This window comes from Hemicordylus capensis, chromosome 5 (assembly GCF_027244095.1).
Source record: "Hemicordylus capensis ecotype Gifberg chromosome 5, rHemCap1.1.pri, whole genome shotgun sequence".
NCBI classification, from domain to species: domain Eukaryota; kingdom Metazoa; phylum Chordata; class Lepidosauria; order Squamata; family Cordylidae; genus Hemicordylus; species Hemicordylus capensis.
In genome coordinates, this window is record NC_069661.1 from 168,895,798 (window position 1) to 168,921,196 (window position 25,399).

The 25,399-nt window shown below is 41.7% G+C and overlaps 1 protein-coding gene and 1 long non-coding RNA gene across 5 annotated transcripts in view; one reads left to right on the top strand and one right to left on the bottom strand.

Moving 5' to 3' along the window:
• Positions 1 to 25,399, bottom strand: part of KCND2 (potassium voltage-gated channel subfamily D member 2) — a 506,409-nt gene that overhangs the window by 151,712 nt on the left and 329,298 nt on the right. The window lies entirely within an intron of this gene.
• LOC128326631 (uncharacterized) overlaps positions 8,060 to 25,399 on the top strand; it is a 42,979-nt gene continuing 25,639 nt past the window's right edge. For both annotated transcript variants that reach the window (XR_008308161.1, XR_008308160.1), the window contains exon 1: positions 8,060 to 8,118. This is a non-coding gene — a long non-coding RNA (uncharacterized LOC128326631). The remainder of the gene's footprint in view (positions 8,119 to 25,399) is intronic.

A 25,399-nucleotide genomic window follows, 5' to 3' on the forward strand; every position in this document is an offset into this window, starting at 1 on the left:
GAAGGTTACTGTCCGAAATGAGTCAAAGTTGGACTGGAAACTTTAGGAATAAAGCCCATGCCCCTGACCATGTGGCTCTGCTGCACAGGTAGCAAACCTATTAACTTTATATCATCACATTACTACATAATATGCAGATCATGTCAGTTATCAGTGACCACATCTGCAAACTAACTGCAGCTTCCTGATTCACAATCTGAATATTTTCATTGCTGGTTAAATTGCCTGGATCAAAACAATTTAGAGACCAGGTTCAGAATTTGATATACTACAGGGAAAATAGGCTTGATAGATCTTTCTACCCCTAGTCTGGACCCCAGAGCATTCATACATGATATACTGTCTGAGCTATACAATATCTGTGTGATCCTTCTGCTCCTTTGGTGAAAGATTGATAACATGCACATAATTTTATGGTTCATGCAAGTTATCATTCACACCGTCCTGGCCGACACTCAGAAGGATGCTATTACTGGCCGAAATATATGAAGTAGGCCAGAAAGGCATGACATGAAACAATCAAGCCTATTTCCCCCCAATTATATTTCCCATTCTAGATATGGATCTGGTCCAGGGATTCAATATTTTCTATTGTGGAAATTCGTGGCCTCAAAACTAAACATCTAGCAGCCCTGTCCTATCCTATCATTCAGTTACTGGGTGCTAAATCTGAGTCGCACTGAATAGAAATTTTGTTGGCTCAAGGCAATAGCAACAGTATAATCAGGTGGCTGTTTATAATTCTGGACATATCTTCTTTAAACTGTCTGTGCAAATATTACAACATTCCCAATTGACCTGTACAGGATTGCACATCTTTATATTCCACAAAGGAAGTAATATCATCAAATCCTGTCCAAAACCTTCTTTTCAAATGTCAGTGAGTTTTGCACTCAAATATTATGACTTTCAGTGTTGAGTACCCTCTTAGGTTTAGAAACAAAGATAATATGCTTCAATGTGTTGGGGGGGGGGGGGAGTGATAGTTAGCATCTTTGCAAATGGCCCTATGATATGACAAATGCATAGATAAAGATCTTCGAACATTACTTAAATGTGCATAAACACCATTTTATAATGCCCCACATTTAATACAACCAACCAAAATGTGTAGATATTACCTTGATCACATTTGCAGATTGAACCTTAAAATAATAGACATGCATTACCTTTTGTCAACAGCTTTAGAAACAGTTGTTAGCAATATATATAATCGCTTTCAGACTGCAGTTCCTCAAGGCTGATGGGAGCACTAAGCCAAAGGATTTTTCTAATTTACAGATTTAGTTATCAGATGCAGTTAGCAGGGCTCTCAGAGCATTAGCAGTCATATATGCCTAATTTCAAATTCTGCCATATGACATTATATTAAAAGTCTGCTTCTGGCAAGAATCATTTGCATAGTAACATAGTTTTTTGGTTTTTAAAAAATGGAATGGAGATGTAAAAATTTTACTCTGATGTGGTCCATAGTTACTTGGTTTATTATAAAGACAAAATATCTGTACACACTAGCATAACACAAACATCAGTTTTTTCACATACAGGTCTTCTGTTTTCAGGGCTTTCTCATTGATAATTTACTTAAAGTGCTTGGATTCAGTCTAATTTAGGTTAGGTTTCATGATGACCAGAAATGACCAGAAGTGCAACCATCAGCCATGCCAAACATCACATATGTTAAAAGCATGGATTTTACCATGATAAACATGTCTGAAACTATCCTGGGTCTCAGTGAGTCTTTAATGGAATTGGCTAGGGATGTGCACAGAACTAGTTCCGTGCACTCCCTGGAGGGTGGGGGTTCTTTAAGGAGCAGGGGAGGAGCTGCCCATCTGCCAGCCCCTACCCCACTGCGTTTCCCTAACCAGAGCTCTCTCTAAAAGTGGGCAGGCAGGACAGCAGCGTCCCATTCTATGCCCTGTTCTGCATCACCATGCAAATGGCCGACAAACGTGCGTGGTGATGCAGAGCAGGCTTTTAGAGAGAGGGGGGAAAGTGATGGTGTGGGGGCTGGCAGATAGACAGCACCTCCCCTGCTCCTTAAAGAAACCCCCCCCCCTGCCCTCTGAACAATCTCTAATGCCGGTCCATGGAACCGGTTCAGCGCTCCTAGAATAGAGCTCAGAATGGTTCCGTGTACACCCCTAGAATAGGCAGCTGATCCTACACATCTGCTTTATTGATGGGAGGCCAAACAGTAAAGTGCACTACTGTATAGGGTGTAGTATATGGTGCTAACCAAGTTGGTGAAGCCATCTAACTCGCTGCCCTCATTGTTGTCATGAGGCTGCCGCAGAGTGCCAACAGTTGCTGTGCTTCTGGCAATTCTGAAAGGCCCATAGGCAAGGAACAAAGATATCAAAAGGAGGAAGAACAGTGTTATGAAATTGGCTTTGTGCAATATTTTTACAGAGATGATTGCTGTTACTATTGGCTTTCTAATTCCAGAAGATTGTCCCATGATATTAGTTCTATGCACACAAGAGCTCAGACTACTATACTCAGTCTTAGATATTCCAGCAGCAGAGTAGTGGGACATGGCACTGGATTCTGAATTCAACTCCCCTAGTTGTAGATAGGACAACATGGGCTCATCTTCAAGAAGCTTTATTTGGGGTTTAAGTATGTGTATGGGGAGACAGACTGGACGTAATGGGGTACTCTTCTGAAATTTGTGTATTGCATCAGAAGGGTAATGTGTAAAAAGCATACTTGCTAGGTTTTATGGCATACAATTATTGTACTATACTGTACTACTCCTTGTGTTAGAAAACTTATGAATTACTTTGAAAGAAAATGATTCAGGTTCTCAAACTGACAGAATGTATGGATGCATTGGATTCCAATTCCAATTTCCCCCTGATATGATAAAGGTACAAGTGAAGGTCATTTTGGAGAGAACTGTAAAAGTTCATTGCATGCTTATTAGTTTAGAATTATTCCATCCATCTATCTGTCTGTCTATCATATTTCTATACCACCTGACATATGCATCCCTAGGCAGTGTACAAAATAAATAAATAAAAACAGGATAAAATGATTAAAACAATGAGGATATAAAATCAATTAAAATTAATTAAAAGCCTGAAAAAGCAGGTGCATCTTAAAGGTCTTTTTAAAAGCAGCCAGAGATGGGGAAACTCTGATTTTAACAGGGAGTGCATTCCAGAGCCCCAGGGCAGCCACCAAGAAGGCCCAGTCCTGAGTAGCCACCAAATGATCTAGTGTTAGCTGTAGCTGGACCTCCCCAGATGATTTTAATAGGCAGGAGGGTTCATGACAAAGGAGGCACTCTCTTAAGTACCATGGACCCAAGCTGTTACGGGCTTTACAGGTAATAACCAGCACTTTGAATGTCGCTCAGAAACATATTGGCAGCCAGTGCACTTCTTTTAAGATCAGTGTTATACAGTCTCATTGGGTTGTCCTGGAGACCAGGCTGGCTGTTGTATGCATTCTGCACCAAATGTAGTTTCTGAACTACGTACAAAGGCAGCCCCACATAGAGGGCATTACAGTAGTAAAGCCATGAGGTTACCAGGATATATACCACTGTTTTGAGGTCATTTTCCTCCAGAAATGGGTATAGCTGACGTATCAACTGAAGCCAATAAAAAAGTGCTCCTGGCCACTGCCTCAGAAACCAGAGAGTGTTTTGGATCCAGGAGCACTCCCAAGCTACATACTTGTTCTTTCAGGGGAGTGTAACCCTATCCAGAACAGGCAGATCTAAACCATCTCTTGAGTTCTTCCCCCACCCCACCCCACCCCCGCCCTCCACAGTCAGTACGTCCATCTTATTCGGATTCAATTTCAATTTGTTATCCCTCATCCAGTCCATTACCACCACCAGGCAAGCATTTAGGGAAGTTATGCCATTACCTGATGAAGCTGAGATGGAGAAATAGATTTGGGCATCATCAGCATATTGCTAGCACCCTGCACCAAATCCCCTGATGATTTCTCCCAGAGGCTTCATGCAGATGTTAAAAGCATTGGAAGCAGTATGGAGCCATGTGGAAGTCCATACATTAACTCTTACTTTGTGGAGCAACAGTCTCCAAGCAACACCATCTGGAATCTGCCAAAGAGGTACGAACACCTAAACTAGGGCTTTGATAGCTGCAGTTTTAAGGACCTCTTGTGACAGTGTAGAAAATCCTGCTTGGGAGATTTTTGAGATCTGCTTGACAGTAAGTGTTGGCAGCACTGAACTCAATGGCTCACATGTTCTGTAGTGTTAGAAATGTGGAACAGGAACTGCCTCCATGGAAGAGGCTGCATCAGAGCTCAACCCAAAGCATCACCAAGCAGCTAAATGTGGGTGGAGGGGAAACAATTTTTGCTGCTCTCTCTCCTCTTTTCAAAAGTACTTTTTAACTTCAGAATTATGTCCCTGAGGATCAGGGACATATTTCATAGCTCCAAGGGACATATTTCTGAGGTCAGAAAGTAGTTTTGGAGGGATGAGAGAGCAGCTAAAATTGCTTCCCTCACCCTCTCACATGGCTCACTGTTTGGCAATGCTCTGGGTTGAGTTCTGTTGCAGCCTCTTCCATGGACACAACTCCTGTTCCACACTTCTAACCCTGCTCAGAATATGAGCCAATATGACTGAGAATAAAGCAGGTCCTTATATAGGAACATAGGAAGCTGCCATATACTGAGTCAGACCATTGGTCTATCTAGCTCAGTATTGTCTTCACAGACTGGCAGCGGCTTCTCCAAGGTTGCAGGCAGGAATCTCTCTCAACCCTATTTTGGAGATGCCAGAGAGGGAACTGGAAGCCTTCTGCTCTTCCCAGAGCAGCTCCATCCCCTGAGGGGAATATCTACAAATATATGTTTAGTTATTCAGGTGAAATTCAGATATCTATCTCAGCAGAGCATGAAGCCAAAGCCAGGCCATCTTATATTTAAGTTACACATGGAGGAGAAAAGTGCAAAGGAAGTGAGATGCTTCTAAGCGAGAAGAGGAATCATTACGATTCTTAGCAAGCACTAGCCCAGAGCATTTTTAGCAAGCTGTTATTGAGAAGGGAGTCACAGATCAGATTTATGTCTGTAATTTATACTGATCCATTTTTGTTTTGGGATAGAGGCACCTGCCATTCAGCTCCTGGAAACATTCAGGAGAGACTGTGAATGTAGTCAGAAGATTTGGATAGGGACTGAAGTGATAGACTGAGTAATCTTTGCTGAGATATCTTTAATGAGACTATTAAACTTTGCTATTAATAGGTATTGCTTTGCTTTGCTGTTTTGCTAGTGTTTCTTCAATTACTTAATTTGCTTCATTGGCTCTAAATGATGGCATGCACTAAATCACTTTATGTGGGCACTGTGTAATAAGGTTACTGGTAAGGCACCATAATTAATTCTGTGCCAGTTATAGGAAATGTGACGATGTTTAATGCAATGAGGGAACCTTTCTTACCCCTTAAAATTTCCTTTGATCATATACAACAAAAGGCAGATACTTTATCTTCAAAACCATGAGCAATTCTGCCTGTTTGTCATTCATAAAAGATTTACCTAGTGACTGTTTTAGAGATGCCTATATGAATACACAGAAATTATAATTACTAAAACATACAAATTCCAGGGAAAAATTAGTCAACACAACTCTTCAGTCTGATGGAAACTATAAATAATTACCAATTGTTTAATGATTTTAATAACCGTTCTTCATCAAAATAAAATTGGTTACAAAAAATATTTCAGGGATGAGGCAAATCTCAGAATCAAAGTAACAAATGGTTTATTCCATTTCAATCAGGAAAATGTATATTGAATTTTTCCTGCCAATCTTTGTTGCTAAAGTAGAACACAGAAAAAAAATATCTGTAGTGTTACCAGGACTAAAACTACCAGAAATCCATACATCTGGATGGAAATATGCTTGAAGCTTTTGCCCACTACCTGGCACATGTGCCCTAAGGAAGAAATCAAGTGGACTAAATAAGTTATATTCTGTATTAGTTGAAGCGCCCGCTAAGATACATTACAGGCATTTAGGCTAGAATTTACATTTTATTATCTCGGTCTGTAGGAATGGAAACATCAGTGCCTCTCTTCCAATGACTCCTAACTTCATACTCTCAGATGTTCATAAGCAATAGGATGATTGTAAGTTGTCTTTTGTATAGGCCACTATTTACATTTGAAGTGAAAATTGATCCTGGTGATACGTATTAAATTAAGCTTTTTCTCTATGGAGAAAGAGATACTGCAAGCTGCAGAGCCTAAGGCTCCCAGTGCTGAGAGTTCTCAGACTCCAGTGGTTTTGCAGAGCTAGTCTTTTGCTATCCATAAATTCAGATAAGGTGATAATATTACAGCCATTTTTTACAGTGTTAATGAATCAACAGAAGTTGTCCAAATCTGTCAATGTGTACCCACATAACATTTTTGAATATTTTTACTAGAATCTAAATAATGGAAATATAAACATGGTACCTTGGACAGCTCTCATTTTAGGAATTCCATTTTACATTATGACAGTTTTCTCCCAACACACATTAAATACAATATACCATTTCATCAATTTGTGAGTCTGAGAAGAAATTGCACATCCTCTCAAGTGTTTCACCAACAAAGAGCTGCATATGCATCCTTACTAACATCTAGAGGCTAACCTAAACATGTTCTAGAGATAGCAAAGAAATGAAGTCTCCAGATCCCAACTCTTTGAAAAACATCATGATGACAAGCTTAAGAAACTTTATTGGTCTCTTTAATTAAGCTCCAAAGTTTGGGCCATTAGATGAATTATTTTCAAACATTGGCATTTGATTCAAGATCTAGCTGGGTGCATTTTACCTCCATCTGTTGGATATTGTCATAAATACCATTTAAAAGATTAGTTAGTCCATTCAGATATATCTAGGTGTTGCGCCTTCCCGCTGGCTGTGGGTGGGCCCGAGTACTCACCCAGTCAGGAGGCCAAGGAGATGGAGGCAATACAGCCCCTGGGTACAGGCAAAGTCAGCTGGGACCTTACACGATTGCCAGGGAGAGCCACGACACACAGGAATCCACAGACAGTGAATGGGCCAGTATGGCCCAACAGATTGGTTCCTCATGGCAAAGAGGAGAAGGCAGGGCCTCAACAGCTGAAGGAGGGAGGATGCAGGCAGCTACATTTGAGAGGGTGAGTCAGGAGAGGGTGGCTGGGATTGCCCTGATTGCAGAGCTTTATTTAAGGCTCAAATAGCCAGAGATAAGGAGGTCTGGAGAGATGGGAGTGATTTGGCCCTAGAGTCTCCCGGTGTGGAGCAGTCTTACGCCTCTCCCTGACAGCTCCTAGAGGAATAGGGTGAGAAACCCCCTCACCAGCACCTCTTAGGCCACTTCCACAGCCTATGAATGGGATCAGAGGAAGGGAGGCGGTTGGATACTGTGATCCTAAGCCAGTGCATGACACTAGGACTCAAATTATTACTACAGATGTAAGGGGACATTGGAGATGTGGACATTGCGCAGGCTGTCATGAATGCTTACCAACAAAAGAATTCATTAATCCAGCTAATGACAAGAAAATTATACCCAAGACTTTTACTATGTGTCGATCCACAGATGTTATTTATGCTATTGTCTGTCCCTGTGGTCTTTTTTATGTAGGTCAGACTAGTAGACCTCTGAGAACTCGAATTACAGAATATAAAAGTAAAATTAGAATCAAAAACATGGAGGCTCCCCTTACTACCCATTTCATCATATTCAAACACTCACCAGAGACAATGAGATTCTTTGCCATTGAAAGAGTGACAATTAATGCAAGAAAAGGGGAAGAGTTGAGTTCTAAATTAAACCAAAGAGAGGCCTTTTGGATTTTTACTTTAAAATCCATTTCCCCTATGGGCCTCAATGAACATCTAGATTTATCACCATACCTATAAAGAATTAATTATCCTTTTTTAAGACTGCTTTTTTGATTCTTAATATATAGAGTATTTAACTTCTTTAAAGCCTTTCAGCTTAATCAACAGACACAGCTGGTATAAATAGCTGTAGTTGAACACAAGTCATTCATTCTGTTAGAAACCTTTGAGGAGACAGGTTCTGGATAATCCTGGGGAAATACTGTTCACATTAGATGAGAGCTTTATATTGGTGAGTTACTCTATGTCACTTATTTATAAGCTTGAATATTTGGACAAACTTGACTGGTAAGGATTTTAGTTAAAACAGAATATAGTGACTTATAATATGTAATAATAATAATAACCACAATTATTTATAGGGGTAAACATTTTATTCTCATTTAACCACAGTATTTTATTTGATGTCATCAATGGTCATTCTTAATTCTATTTACGATAGATTGTTAACAATATTTACAAATATATGCATTTTATTAACCAATCAGGAACACTTTATAGCTTTGAGCATTATATATAAAACAGTTTTTATTTGTTATATACTAAGTAAATCACTATGACAGTGTGTGTGTGTGTGTGTGTGTGTGTGAATATAAATAGACATATGGTGGAAGAAGACTTGTGGACTCCCATGAAAAAAGGATCTGTTATTCAGCACAGAAACATAAAGAAGATGTTTTTTCCTATTAAAAAAAACAATTTGAACTTTTATGCGCACTTGAAAAAGTCTATCGAAACAGCAAACGTTACCGGAAAGCTCTTGTGCTTACACACTTGGGAAATATTATACTGTTCTATTGTTCTATGTTTATATTTCTGTTGTTGATTGGATGTTATGTGATTTACTTGTATGAATTACTTATATTATTATACACATATGTTTGTTTCACCTTTAATATAATTTGCATTTATATATTTAGTTGTATTTTTGTTTTTTGTTATATTATCGGATCTGTTGGTTTATTGTTACGTATCACTGTTCAGATCCTTTACATTATTTGTTTCGTATATTTCCTCAGAGAGGCACTGATCACCTCTGCCATCCAGTCCGCAAGAACTGGTTTAGCTGACTTGATTAACTAGGCTAGACCAGGGGTGTCGTGGGGGGGGGCACACAGGGACAGAGCACTGGTACTTCTTGGCTTCTCTGGCTTTTGGGTGGGCATGCGGGCTGTCATGGAGAGCACCTGCACTTCTGAATTTGCAACTGCATCACTGGGATAAACAAAGGTCAAGCATGCAAGTCATGAGCTGTACAACTCCAAGAATCCTATCCATGTTTTGAAGTTGAACAAACTCAGTGATATAGAAAAAGAACAAAAAGGGGCCCTGGAAGTCCTTGTCACATTTAGAGGGCAGCCAAGCCTGGGCTTGGCTGCCTGTGGGAACCACCAGGAGCTGCATGGATCCTAGCAGTGCTTCAGTGGTTAAGGGAGAAAGTGCTCCCATTTAATTGACCATGTGCTGGTCAGTGCTGGCTGCTTTCAACCACTGCTGAAACACTGACAGGCACCAGCCCATCACTGGGGGAGGGGGGATCCACATACTTGTGTGGTGCATTGTGGGATTTCCAGGGGCCGGAATATCACGTCCCAACCCTCACACCTCCATGCTTCCCATGGCAGCCGTGGAACATCTGGGTGTGCAATTCACACACCCAGCAACTCCACATGGATCATCTGCAGGGTAGGTGAGCTTCTGCTGCTTCCACGTTGCCTTCCCTCAAGCCCTCCCACTTAATCATGAGAAAGGGCTCTGTATGTACTATTGGAGGCCAAGCTGTCATGGATGCAAGTGGTTTTATCTACACATTATGGCTGTTCTCTTGAGCAACCTTAATCAGGATAGGCTGGGTTAGGCTGCTCATGTGCAACGCCAGGATTTGTGCTGCCTAACCGCCTGCCTGCTCCTCACTGCCTGCCTGTCCATCTAATCCCACTTTTAAGCCCGGCCTTTAGCTGAGACACAGGGATTGTGTATGTGCTCAGGCTCCTTGCAGGCCGAGTGCACACAGAGATGAATGCACACCTAGAGCGCCCATCTCATGGAGGTATCCTCCAATGTATCACACACATCACACGGTGCATTGTGGGATACGTGTATGCATTGTCCTGGCTTCCAGCAATCTGCACTATGTGCATCAGCATGGATTATGTGGGAGCGCAATCGGCACTCCTTCACCAATGGTGAAGGATTGTCTGGGGGGAAGGTTTTGTGCAGCCTTCCCCACCCGCCTGCCCGGCCTCCACACCTCCCTTGCAAATTGGTCAAAGTAGGCCTCCAAGGGTTTTACCTGGTCCCCACAAGGATCAAACTATAAAAGAACCCTCGCCTCCTGGAAAGGTCTGCTAGATGCCACTGAGCAGACACAATGGTGGCAGAGAAGAAAGAAATTGTATCACAGCTATCAAAGCTTAATAAATGTTGTGGTGCTATGTGTTTTCTTTATCTGTAAAAAGTGTTAAATATGAGAGAGGACAATGAGCAACACACACACATTAGTGATGTATTAAAATGTCAGTCAACTTATACTCAACATTAAATATGTATACATGTTGTAAAATAATAACTTCTCAGCTCCTGTATACTTTGTAAAATTGCCCTCTTTCCATGAACTAAAAGCTTTTGATGCCTCCAACAAGCTGGCAACACAGAAAGTTTTCTTTGTAAATAAGGATCTTGAATTGTACCTACAGAAATATTAAGGTCATATTGCTTCACCAAAATTCCTTGCTTTAATTCTTTCTTAACCTTAACTCACAATTGAGTTGTACAATATAGGGTATCAAAACCTGAAATACTGGCTGACATGAAAAGCTATCCATTATCCTTGTTCTGCAAGTGTAACTCTCACATAAGCAGAGAGAGCGCAAGAGATTGAGCAGTGTTGAGCATCCACTCAGCTATGTGACTTTATGTGTATCTTTTTGATCATTGCACAGTGGATGTCAGTCACTGTTTCCATTGTAAGGTACATCGGTTATCAGCTCTTTTACTATATATTACCAATTTTTTTAAAAAAACAACCCAACAGATTGTTACTTTAGCATATTCCAATATAAAGGATTGCACTAGTAATTCTTGCAGGTCTGTAGAGTTCATAAATTGGCATATTTATATTCCTGAACTCTTAATCTCTATGACTCTGTTTCCTGTTTGTGCCTTTGCATTCACCTATCCCCATTTTTAAGGCCACACTCACAAATCAGTCAAGATATAGTGCTCTAACCTTAGCACACTTAAGACAGTGGAAGCATCTATCTATCCTACATTTTTACTTCCCTGGCTAAGTATGCTTGGCATGTAGTAACTAATCCATGTTAAGTGACCTTCTGAATACCACCACTGAATGTTTTAAGCTGTTTGGCTTATAATGTTCAGTGCTGAGAAAATAATATAAGTGTTACTATAAAACAGTAAATTCTCAGTGGGCTCAGTGGAGCAGAATGCAGAGGTTTTAAAAAATCTATGGTGAAGAAATGTTCAGTTGGAAAGCAGATAGGCAAGTTATTTGAGATACCACCTAATGAATATGGAAATTTTGCACCTGATAAAAACTGAAAATTGCTGCATCATTTCTCCTAACCCTTTAATAATGACCCATGACTGGTGTGGGAAAGGCACAAACTTTATTACCTGTATAACTTACAATACACCATGAAATTGGACTATTATAATTACTAAACTAACAAATGAATACTTGTACTCTCAGATTGTTCAGATGTGGGTCTCCTAACAATTACAAATGTTTACTTGAACATTATTCGAGATGATATCACAAAGCTGCTGAGTATCTATAAATTATTATATAGGATTTTTCCCCTCATCTGTCCCCCACCCCATAGGGCAGGGGGAAATTACATAACCAAATCAGTCATGGTTCCATTTCCTAAACAAGTTTTCATTTTATCAAAATGAAAGTTTTCACTGAAAATGAAAGGCTGTTTTCACTGCCTGCTAGATATAGACTTCTGACTGAATGGACAATAGACCCTAGCATGCAACGTCTTGCCCAATAATTTTGGTTTATTAAGTGTTTTCTTTTTCTAAGAAACGACATGACGTTTTCATAATTGACATCTATACCTTTTGGGATTCATTGTGCTTAGTCTGCTTATGTATAGAAGTGGCCTGTTCTTCTGTAATTGTATTAAACTGTTCAATAAACAATATATTTTTTAATTTAATCTTAAACTAAAACATAGCAACAGCAGAGCTGTCAGAAGAACCATTCCCTAGGCCTGATGTCTACTATGCTATTCCAAAGGCCAAAAGGGCTATGAAGAACTGCATTCATTCCAGAACATCCCATAATAGGCATTCTGGGCAGCCTATTACTTTTCAGCTTGCCATGGGGCATGACTGAAACATTTGAAGTATACAGCTCACAAGAGCAAGTCCGAACAATTGCATATTCAGTATTTGCCATTTGTCACTAATTAACAAGTACATTTAAGTGTTGGTTATGACTTGTGAGAATGTTTTATAGGGCCCAAGCTGTGGTTGACAATACAGCAAGCCTTCTGAATTTACAAGTTAATCTGGCTGCAGCCGAGAAAGGCAGTGCTCACATTTCCCAGGTATTACCTTCACTGCTGGATGTTTTATTTCATTCTAATAAATTATATTTATTTACACACATAAAAACCATATATCATATTCGTTTTGGGGCCCTCCAACAAGCTGAATGCTGCCTCTTTCCCTCTTTCCAATGTTTATAGGGTGATCAATTTTGAACATTGCTTCTTCCTTCTAGCATGAAAGAAAAATATCTTCATAGATATATCACTTATATATATTCATATTTCAAAGTAAGTAACAAAAATGGGCCTGCAATGTAACAAAAATCTACTAATCCTTCATTTCAATGAGCAAGTTGGACTTCTTCGTTGTTACTTGTTGGGTGTTCTTCATAACATCATGAATGCAATGTGTAATATATAATTGATTATGCAAAGTTTTTTATTTATATTGTTGGGGCTTAGGCATAAGGCTGTTGGAGAAAAATAATATTAGAATTCCATATAGTTCAGGAGTTTGGGTCTTTGGAGCTCCACTCAAAAATATCTAGGCAGATTTCATTGGCCATTATTTATTTCTGAGGTCAAAGTAGATAGTCCCTTCCAACCTTCAATTTTATGAATCTATTAATATGAAATGAAATTGGATAGAGGCTGATGAAATAAAATTGGTCTTTAAAAATAATACTGGCTCTTATTCCAGCATAGGCAACACTAAGGTCCACTTCTGAAATAATGTTTTCTTCTACAGAAGTGCTTTGAGAATGGTTCTTCTGGAGGAAAACAGATTGAACTTGATAATGAAACTGAAAATCCAAGTAGGATTTTTCTGGAAATGTATGCAAATACTAGCTGGCAGGATTCTAGATAGCAGCTCACAGGACCTTCTTGAAATATTTATATGGATTTAAGTTCTAATGTAATGCTTTCCGTGCGGATTCTTTTATGGGAATCATTCCAAAAGCACTCGCATAGGGGGAAAAAGAGAGATGTCAAAAGCAGCACCAACTCATTTTATATTGTGGAAGTTTCTTTAGATCCAAATTAGTGAGGACTGCTCCCTATTTCTGAGGGAACTATCATTATAGTCAATTGACTCAATAATTGTTTGACACATACATTCTTATGAACGTACTGAAATAAAGCAGTTTGTATCAAAGCTTAGGATACAATAATTTTATTTTTATCAACAAATGGGTTGATAAATGGGCTAGGTAGGTCTCTGAAACAAATAGTTGTAGGTTTCCCAAACAAATGGATTAGGTTGCAGTTAGGGCTGTTTGCAGACCATTTTTCATGGTTTGGTCCAAATTCGGACTGAACTGCAGGTCCATGAACTGGTTCGGTCAAACTGGGCTGGTCCAATTGACCGAACCAGCTTGAACCGGTTTGGGAATCCGATAAGGATTCCTTGCTTGTAAGGGGGAACCCTTACAAGCAAGGGGAATCCTTCACAACAAGCTTCTAAAGGGTGGGCGGTAAGGTAACAGTGGAACTGTGTTTAAGACCATTCTGCTTCTAAATGATACTAATGTTTAAATTCTCAGTTCTATGTTTAAATCAAGTCAAATGTTTAACGTCTATGATAAATGTGTCATAGGTCATATACTGGATACTGCCACCTGTATGTACAGAGGCGTAACTATAGGGGGGGCAGGGGGGGCACGTGCCCCGGGCGCCATCTTTTCTGGTCACATGGGGGGCGCCGCCATGACCAATTTTTTTAAAAAAATTTTTAAATTTTTGTTAATACAAATGTTTCCTGCTCAGTGCAGCAGCGCTGCAGCAGTCAAGGGAGCGCGTCGGTGCCCCCTTCCCCACGAGCGGTCCCTTCCGCGCCGCCTGTGCCCCCCCCCCATTGCTTTGCTGGCGCCTGGCGGCCAGTCAGTGGCCTGGCTTGGCGGCGGCGGTGGGCGCTTGTGAGGAAAAACCTAAGTATAATGTAGTATGTTGGGGGGGCGATGGGGGGGGCGCAGTGGGGGGGTGCCATTTCAGTGCTTGCCCCGGGCGCCGTTTTCCCTAGTTACGCCTCTTTGTATGTAGTGTAATCATCAATCAAATTCCAAACAATGTCAGGAAGTGCCCCTTCTCTCAGCAGTCACCTGTTCCTTCCAAATATATGTCTCCCCGCCCAAACATGCAAGGGTCTATTTTTTTCAGAAGCACAGATAGCTGCAGAGAAAAGTGGAGGAATTGGCCAAAATTGCCAGTTCCTTTACATGATAGAAAGGGAATCCCCTTACATGATAGAAAACTTCCTTCTGCCAGCACATTGTTAGCCTGGATGTTGGCCAGCTTGATGAGAAATGCGATGTTTAGCAGACCAAACCAGTGGATCTGAGACTAAAGACAGGGGCCTCAATGAAGCTATATTTAAGCATGATTAAATCCCACTGCAATCAATGGAATGAGTGAGTTACAATGAATGTAATTCTCATTGTTTCCAATGAGATGTGTGGCACAATTATATGGAAGCTTATTTGGATGTACTCATTAGATTGCAACTTCAGTAATGTCTTAAATTTAGCTGGATTGAGACCATTTTGTCATGAAAGCTGACATTTTCTGGAATTTGACAGATGTCTGCATTTCACACCGATGGCAATATCCAGTATATGACCTATGAGACATTAGTGACCTTTGGTTAAACAAGCATTAACAACCATCATGGTACAGGAACACTATTCCATGCCTTATAAATGATCTGGAGTTATGAGTAAATAGCAAGTAAGGATGAGCACAAACTGTCGGACGGTTAGGAGGTGGGGGTTAAATTTAAGGAGCAGAGAGGGTTCCCTTACTCCCCCACCATGTTTCCCCGCTGCAGCTGCCACCAAAACCTCTGGTGCAGGGCTGCTGCATACCTCATTGCAGCATAAAACTGGAAGTGTCCGATGCATGTGTGTGTGTGTTCACATGCAGGGAGGTATGCAGCAGCCCCGTGCCAGTGGGGGAAACATGGGGGTGGGATAAGGGCACCTTCCCTGCTCCTGAAAGGTAACCCCCCCCCCGCTGCTGCTGAACTGGTCCAAACACTGGACTTCCAAACTGGTGCGGCTGTCCAGATGCCAGGAAAGGAACTTGGAACCTAGATGCTCTTCCCAGAGTGGCCCCATCCCCATTCTGGAATATCTTACAAGGGGAATATTTTACAGTGCTCACACATCTAGTCTCTCATTCATATGCAACAAGGGTGGACCCTGCTTAACTAAGGAGGCAAGTCATGCTTGCTACCACAAGACCAGCTCTCCTCCCATGGCCAGGTCTTCTGGACAGGACATAAGGAAGTACTTCTTCACACAGTGCATAATTTTATAATTTGTTACTACAAAGTGGTGATAGCTGCTAGTTTTAGATGGCATTAAAAGGGGATTAGCCAAGTTCATGGAGGTCTATCAGCAACCTATATGGCTATATGCTATCACCAGATTTAGAGGCAGGATGCCTCTGAATAACAGTTGCAGAGGAGCATCAGCAGGAGAGGGGTATGCCTTCATCTCTTGCCGGTGGGCCTCTCAGTGGCATCTGGTTGGCCACTGTGGGAAACAGGATGGTGGACTAGATGGCTCTTGGGCCTGACCCAGCAGGGCTGTTCTTATGTACTCTACAGCCTATAGCACATATTCAATTTTAAAAAATATATAGAGAGAGGTGTGCACAGAACTGGTTTGGCTGGTCTGGTTCTGAGTCTGGTCGAATCTGATCAGGTCTGGTTCAGCCATCAAACCGTGCTGAACCAGATCGTGGGCTAGTTTGGGAGATATACTTGTAAAGTGGAATCTGGCGAGGATTCACCTTTACAAATAAAGGGGCATTCCCTATACTAAGGCAGTAGGGGAGAGAAAGGGTACTTTGTTGGTGGGGACAGCAGAGGCAGCAGCAGTGGAGACATCAGCATTAGAGGCAGGGGTTTCTCCAATCCCCACCCCCAACCTCCTCCAAACACCACTGCTGGCCTCTGCTCATGCAAAACTGAACCAGTTTGCACATCCATAATAGGACAGTATTGTATATAGGTTTAAAAAAAACACTTTTAAAATTTTCATTGACGATGCTTATAAAGGTTTGACCAGATGCTGCAGAGACTAACTCTGCAAAAATGGCATATTGCAGAGGAGAGAGAGGTGTATTTCTGTGGTAGAAGCTTTATTCTCAATATATACAAACAGAAATGAAATGCTTCTCAGATGTACTCATTTGTGCCATGTGCTTAATATTTTGCCACTAGCAGAGACTTTTAATATCATCCTGCAAAAACTGGAATATTGGTTTGGCAGATATTTGTGCATTTTGAACAAAGCATCAATCAGTTTAATGACAGTCTCCTGTGGAAGGCTGTTTTATAGAAGTCCAGATTAATTTCTTTTGAAGTGCACACAACTAATTTTCCAGTACATCCCTGGGCTTGCAATATTGTCCCAGATGCAGGTGCCCAGGAAGCTTATATATTTGATGCTAGGTGATTACATTTATTATTCCTGTAAGCTTTAGGGTATCTAGTGCATGCACACTGGTCATTGGTTCAGGTGGAATTATCTTTTGTATCTGGTTCTGCACACAGATGTTAAAACATCAATTTTATACACATTTAACATTTAAACAAAAGTTAAAGTGATGAAAAATCTTGTTAAGGTGGCTGCTATGTGCTTCTCTTTGCTTACACCTTCACTCTCCCCCACCCCGCATCATCCCATAGGTATTGGAAATGTCATTAATAGGTAGTAAATGTGAGTTCCAGTTATTTTTGATTTATGAAACATTTTGTGAAGCTGAGCCAATTTCCCTTGGGCAAGTAAAGACAGTAACAAGAAAGACCTTTAAAATTTACTCGGTCCCCTGTACTGAATTGTTTCAAAATCTAACAAGACAAATCACATGTGATCATGTTCTGACTTGTGTTATGAGTGATATGCTCTTCTCCTTAATGAGCTGGACATTGACAGTGGATGCTAACTCACTCACCTTCTTTGGGGAATGATAAAGAGTGATCTAGAAATATAACAAAGAAATGTTAATTAATGGGGAATTAGGATCAGCTAGGAATACTTGTCACGCTTACTCGCTAGAATAGAGCTGAAACTCATATTTTGCATCAGAAGTGTACACTAAGAAAAAGAGCAGTGGGAGGGGAGCTGTCTAAAAGCAGTTTGCAGCTGGCTAGCAGGAGCAGCACCAGTCCTCAAACTGTGGTGGTAGAAGAAAAGTGAGGGGCTATTAATAAAACCTACCTACCCAACCCCTTAACTCCTCCCAATTTTATGCATATAAGGGCCAGTGGCAGCCTTCTCAAAATGTAGCCTTGCTGCTGCTGTGTTTTCGGACTGGTGCCACTTGGGTCTAGAAATGTGTCTGCAATGCCGGCTTCCCAGCTGCTCAGGCTGTACATTTATAAATGCACAAACTTTCTCAAAGACCTCTTTAATGCATAAAATAAATTATAAAATTAGCAGTCATTTTGATGTGACGTATCGGCTTCAGTGCTACATACTAGTGGCTGCAACATGCTCTTAAATACAATAGCTAAGCATCATGACTCAGCAAACTGACAGCAAATAGCCAATCATGTTACACTATCAGTGTCAGCCAATCCTGTTGCAAAACCCCAGTGTCTCATAATAAGATAGTGAAAATACACACCCTCTCTCAATAGCCATTGAATTTCATCGCTTCCCTCATTTCCTCTTTCACATCTATAGTAGGACACAGCTGTTCTATGTACATTGCTTCCCATATCTTCTGTTTTCTCACATCTGCCTCCACAGCCAAAATGGATAACTTTCTACTCACTGCTTTCCTTTGATGTTTCTCTTTAACATGCACCACCCACGGTTTTGTTTGATCTTATGCTGTATGTATGCCAAATGTTCCTTGTATATTTTTACCAAAGGTCTGCCTGTGTCCCCAATATAAAATGCATGCACTCCATACAAACTATTTAATATACCACCCCCTTTGCCTGACACCATCCTCCACTGTTCTCATAAATCTGGCAATCCTCAGTTTCACATGTGTTGCCATATAGTCTTGACTGCACTAAATGTTGTCTGTGGGTAGTGGGTAGGCAGCACACTCTCATTTGTCTCACTCATGTTGGCTATACATATTAGGCATAATGCCTGAGGAGTGGAATTGTAAGATTTGATTTGTTCACGGTGCAGTATTGCAGAAAACAGGAGGTTTCCCATGATGTTTGAATCCAGCAAATGAATCATTTACTAAGATTCAAATTGCTGATACTTTGAGAAGGTAATTTTGGGGTATAAAATACTGATGGTTGGAGGTTATGCATTCACTATAAATTAAAGATATGTCTATCTGTGGGAAACTGAATTTGACAAGCATGTGGATATTACAGTCAAGAATAATATATCTCTGTTCTACTACAACTGTGATTGTGGTACAATACAGTAATGAAAAATGAAATAAATGTATAAGCACACCATCTCATGGTGGGGGAAAATGCTTTGCTTCCTTTTCCAGTAACAGAGCTGGAAATCTTTTGAACAAATTCCATTTCCTATTAAAATAGGGTTACCAATTGATTGTGGCGGTGGGATGGCCTGTGTTTGGAGTGTCTGTTCCCCAGATGAGGGAGGGGGGAAAACCATTTTTCTTGTCACATCCAGTTTTCTGACCCCATCTCCATTAAGTGGATTTTCTTTTTAAAAATAATACTTATGTGTGTACTGAGTGGAGGACAGGATGGGACAGAAGCATATGTATGAAATAACTCATGTTTGTTGCCTCAGCCATGGGCTACGATAAGTGGCACTACAGTATCTGCAGGAGGAAGAGAAGTAGTGATAATGAATGGGTAGTGAGCAGCCGTTTTGGCTGGGTCACTCCATATAAGCCTGCCACCACACCAGATTTCCAGTCTTATTGGCTGCCTGCCCATGCTCAGCCTGGCCACCTGACACTGTGCCCTCTCATTGGCCATCAGACACACTTGTCTGTTCTGCTCACCTGCTCAGTCACCTTCCTGTTTGGCCACTGACAGCAGAAGCAATTCAGCCTGCAGAGAGGTGAGGAGTATACATATAAGTAGCTACAGCCAGCTCCCGGATTTAGGGGGCCCTTGGCATCTTATCTGGGCCCCAAGAGAGCAGCTTCTTCTGCACCACATTCTAGGCTCCCAGTATTCTCTCCTCCAAAGCTTTTTTTTTTTTTTAAATGTTCATCCACCTGCTTTCAGGTATAAGAACAGCAAGGAGAGTTAAAATATGGGTGCTGCTGCCATTAAGAAAGGACACATTAGGAGACAGAGAGGAAATGGAGGAAGAAGTAGCAGTGGTAGAGTGGCAGTGGTGAGGGCCATATGGAGGGGCACACAACTGCTGCCTCCCTTGCTGTTGGAGAATTTGCCACCCTCACAGATGGGCAGGGCCGGCCCAAGGATTGGAAGCACCTCAGTTGAAGCCTGGTTTCGATGTCCCCTACCCCCTTTGCACATGCAGACAGGTGCCTCCTGCCAGGTGGGCAATCCCCTATGCCTGCCTGGCTGCCCACTTGCTTTTTTCACCACCTCTGCTCACCACTCCTGCCACTGCTGGATGCTTCCGGGCAGCTGGCCTGCTATGGAGCATTATAATGATGTCACAGCACACCACAGTAATATGATTATAATGGCAGGCCAGCTGCCCAGAAGCAGCTGACAGCGGCAAGAGTGGTGGGCGGAGGCAGTGAGAATAAGAATATCTCTCTATAATAGCTGGGTGGCCAGGCAGGTGACTGGGATGGGGAGCACATGCTTGCCTGATCCCACAGTGTGCATGCCTAGTGCAGGTAGTGCACTAGGCAGTGTGCAGGTAGCACTTGGCCTAAGCTTTTGGCACCCCTCTCTGTTTGGTGCCCTAGATGAGCACCTAGTTTGCCTAGTGGACGGGCAGGCCCTGCAGATGGGTCAGCCATGAGACTTGTGCGCTCAAGGAACAGCTATGTACCTTAAATGAATGTAGCATTTTCTGCAGGCTGCATCACTGGACATGATACTTTTACACTGATGCTCCACCTTTGGTTATATCTGGTAGGTTTTTTAGTTTTTATAATTCTTATTTTTTAGCTTTTAATATGACTTTTTATTTGAACTTAATACTGATTGTGGTTTTTAACCTGACTTTTAACTTGTTTACTTAATTTGGTTAATTTTATTACTTTTATTGTTGTGAGCCACCCAAGCAGTAGTGTACTAGAGAGGCAGGGTATAAATATTTCAAATAAATAAATACTTTTACCACTGGGTTCTACCCTCTAGACATTCTTCACCATTTACTGTTGGGCAGCACCCCCTAAGTTCTGGAACCTCTGCCCACTTATCAGAATTTTGTTTTTCAAGAGTGGTCAGCTCTATATTAAAATGCTTCAACTACCCTAATCTTTAAATGTAATATTGCCTAGACAAATCCAGTCATTCTCTTTACTCCCATACCTTGATCTCACTGCATTCATTCAGGCACTTGCATTACTTCTGTGCTTTGTTTCCCACCCTTCTCAGTTACATGAAAGAAAACTCTTGCAATAGCTGTTTCAAACAGTGCTCAGAATGAGATACCCTCCAGGTTTGCACATGCTCTTGTATTTTTGGAAATCTCTTTATGGTTGCTCTGAAAAGGAAAGTGGTGGAAAAGGCATTTGTGGTATCAAATTCCAAGGATCTACTGCCTTGTAGGAACAGAGGCCTGAGGCCTTTCTTGGGTCTTGATGTTCTGCTCTCTAACTCCTTGGGTGGTACACCCTTGACTGTTATTAACTAATAAGGAAACAGACAAAGTGTGCAGACTGTTAGAAGTATGATGTCTCTTCCTTGTATCATGGTGACGTAAATACTATGCACTAACTAAACTATGTAAACTCTGTCATACCATTCTGTAATTTCTAATATTTCACTTATGAAAATAGGTGTGGCTGCCTCTCCTGTTACTTTGAAATACACAGTTGCATGGCCTGGACTTACATCTATGCCTTATGATATATGAAAATTTCTAAGAGTGAATACACTTTAAGAAGGGATGCTGAAAAATATGCTCCAAATGAAGGTTTTTAATGTCCAAGAGTGGTTCACACAATCATTCAAAAAGATACTCTGATATCTGGTTCAAGATGTAAAACAATCATTCGGAAGAAAACATAAAAGCTGGCCTAAAGTGGTACCACTGCAGTGTGCACTGTGCCTTGTTGCTAGCATGGCTGTTCTGCTGGCTCCGCCTCTCTGCTTATGTTTGAGACTGCAGGTGTATGTGTCTCACTTTTGACAAGCTCAGGAACCTCACAACATTGTGAGCTTCCTGTTTGTTGTCATATCAGGGAACGGTCACTCAGTAGGCAGTGGGACAGTAGTTACCCCTAGATTTAGCAGTTGCAAAAGAACCAAATTTTAAGGGAGCTCACCTTGTGCCTTTCCCAGGTTGGGATACCTGCCTAGACTCCCGAAGTTAACTCACAACAGTTAACTCTCCATTCTAGGTCTTTCTGCATGATTGAACCTCCTTTGGCTCCCTTCCCCTCCACAGATGCCTCAAAGGAGCTAAAAAACCATTAACTCAGCAGGAAAGTCAGATAAGGCTTTGCTAATGCAACTCCCCTCCTATCAGCAGGAGACTAAGAGGACCATAGAAACTCACAGATGTGTCCATTAAAACTCTGATTAGTTTACTAGGTGTTTCTGACCAAAAATAATTTCTGTGTTTGCACATTCAACCACTTCATTTGTATCATCTTATTCACACATTATGTTATGTTGCAGTACAGCAGACACAAACAATGGGATCTTCTGAGCTTCCCCAGAACTCCCCCAGCCAAGAAAGAAGGTCAGTTGAAATGTTCCCTCAGGACACATTTTGGGCTTTATCTGCCCCTGGATTCTTGAGTTAGTGTACTCCTTTGCGACCCACACATACCTTGAAGTTACCAGCAGCTTGGGAGATCACACCAGGCTGTGTCCAGCTTTTCATTCCAATTTCCAGATCAATTCTCTGGTCTAACTTGGTCTGCCCAGTCTTCCTCACCATCGCAGGAAGCTGGTTCCATGGCACTCCATGGATTCATCTCTATCACCCAACCCCTCCAGTCTTCTCAACCTTCGACTGAGCTACCTTGGAGAAATGAGTCCCTCAGTTGTTCAGGCAGCCCTGAGGTTTCTGCGCCAGTAGACATTCAGGTAATATGAATGTTTGCTACTCTCTGGGCCCATCTCTATCCCTGCTCCTTTTTCTTAAATCCAGCTGCCTCTTTCTCTAAGCCTCTTCCTCTAGTCCACCTAGGAATTCATCCAATTAGGACTTTAAGCTAAAATGTCTCTTTGCAGTTGAATGTACCTTTTAATAGGATTGTTTTAACCACACATTTCTTCCTGCTATACCCCTCCCTTCAATAAACCCTTCTGTTGATTTTTGAAACTTCAACCTTGCCTCAGTCCAATTATTTCCTGGGTCCACAACTTTGTGTAAATTTAATCTGATGTGGAACTGTCCTACCCAGAGCTAATTTCTCCATACAATGCCAAGATGCAATTTTTGGGGTGTTCAGCAATCAACCCAGGGCAGTTCCATTAACAGTCTCTACAAAGGTACTGCAAATAGTCAGAGCTGTGCCCTCATATTTTTGTCTTGGATTGAGTTTTATGTAGAATGCATCAATTACTTGACCATTTCAGCATGACAGAATCAAAAACTCACCACTGCACTATGGTTATATACATCTGTCACAAATCTAAATTAACAAGCTTAGGGGGAGGCTGCGAAGAAGTCTTATTGGGAGACAAGCTATGCAGCCCTCTGGCTGAAGGTCATGCAGCCCTGAGGAACAGATTCATACCAATAGAAAAGGCTTTTGCAGGGAGAGGAAAGAGGCATTAATAGCTCCTGCCTCCTGCTCTATACCCTGTCAACTGCAAATATAAGCCTTCAGTGCAGGGATGCTGAAGGCTTCTTGTAGACCCACAGCTCTCCACAGTCCTTCCATCACTGGAAGAATGTGGATCATGTCAGCCATTTACTATACTAATATGTATCTTAGTCTTACAAACTGTTGAAGCTAAAACAGATATTGGATGTGTCCATGGTGTAGGTAGGGAGCACCTTTACCTTTACTGCTGCCTGTTACCCAAAATAACTATCTACATACAGTCACATCACCACGTTTCTTCTGCTTGTAATCAAAACATAGGTTTCTCTGAAACATTATCTTATGTTCAGTTTAGAACAGAAAAGAGAGGCTAATAATTAAATATACTGTATGTCTTATAACACAGCCATGAATTGATTCTCCATATTGCTATTCCATACAATATACATGGTCCTTCTGCTTCAATGCAATATCAAAGCTGCACACTTAAATAATAATAATAACATAAAGGAGCATCAATATTAATGAGCAGCATTTGACTCTACCTTTGGTTCCTTTGTATTAATAGCTAGCTACACAGTTCTCAAATACTTGAGCTTCTTTACTGGCAAACAACCATGAAGTGCTGAGCTGAGTTGAAAGGTGAATACAATCTCAAAGCACAAATACAGAGAAATGCAGTCCTGAGCAATTCCTGAGCTTTCCATGACCACAACCTTCACATGATCCTTTATTGTGAGATAATGGAAGTCCAATTTGTATGTTCATATATAATTAATCAAAGGTTTTTCTTTCAGTTCTCCAAATGTTCCCAGAAATCATGGTTTATCCACATTTTCTACTAACATACATGAATTTCAAGGTTTTCAGTTCAGTGAAATACACATACTGCATTTGAAATACACGTACTGGAGTTGGAAGCCTACTCTGTGAAGAGCAGACACAGCTTGAGGAGGTGAGCAGGCTTTTCTAAACATCTAGCCTTTCCCCCCTTCAAATTAACTAATAGAAGGGGGGTGGGATTTTGAGGGACTGGTTTCTCTTTAAGAGATAAGTCCTAGTCTCTCTCTCTCTCTCTCTCTCTGTTATTTGCCAGGGCTAGCAAACTCCAGTGTTCGCTATGCTCTCAGGCATAGCATCCTGTTATGTAGAGAGAAGGCTTCCAACTGAGACACAGGATGTGGGTCAAAGGAATGTGGGGCCTCCCCCAGCCCTGCCTGGAGGGGGTGGAGTCAGCTAGGGCTGGGGGAGGCCCCACATTCCTTTGACCCACATCCTGTGTCTCAGTTGGAAGCCTTCTCTCTGCATAACAGGATGCTATGCCTGAGAGCATAGCGAACAGGATGATGGAGTTTTGCAGGAGTATAGTGGGAAGTGTGCGGGGGAGCCTGAAACAAGCTCCTGTGATCCTGGTGGAGAAGAGAACATAAGTACAAATCCCTCCCTCAAATTCATGAGAACTGTTTGGACAGTTAAATAGCTGGGCATTACAGCTGAGACCTATCCTTCTAATAAACTACCTCTAAATACTGTAAACAGCCAGCAAAATCAGGATGAAGATAGAAAGTCAGCAGGGGAGGGGGCACTTCCCAGTGTATTGCACAGAGTGTCGCATGTATAACTATATGCCCCATGGGCAGACGTCATGGGTGTGTGCTTGGTGCAAGGAGCTCCTGGCTCTCAGGGAACAAATTCATTCCCTTGAGACCAAAGTGGCGGATCTGGAAAAGCTAAGAGAGACAGAGAGGCATGTGGATGAGACCTTCAGGGATGTGATAGAGGCATCCCACTCCAGGGCTGATAGCTCCTCTGCTGTCAGGGAGAATGAAGGTCTCGGGCAAGGAGGACATCTGTCTGAGGAATAGGGAAATGCTCCTTTAGAACAGACCCCTTCCATGGATGATGAGCCTATATACTCTCGCACAGGGGATATTCCTCCTGGGGGTGGAGGCCTCCTTGTAGTGGGTGATTCGATCATTAGAAGTATAGAGAGATGGGTTTGTGACCTGTGTGTTGAGCGCACGGTGACTTCCCTGCATGGTGCGAAGGTTGCGGATATCACGCAGCATCTAGATAGGCTCTTAGGCAGTGCTGGGGAGGAGACAGCTGTCGTGGTGCACATCAGCACCAACGATGTGGGGAAATGTAGTC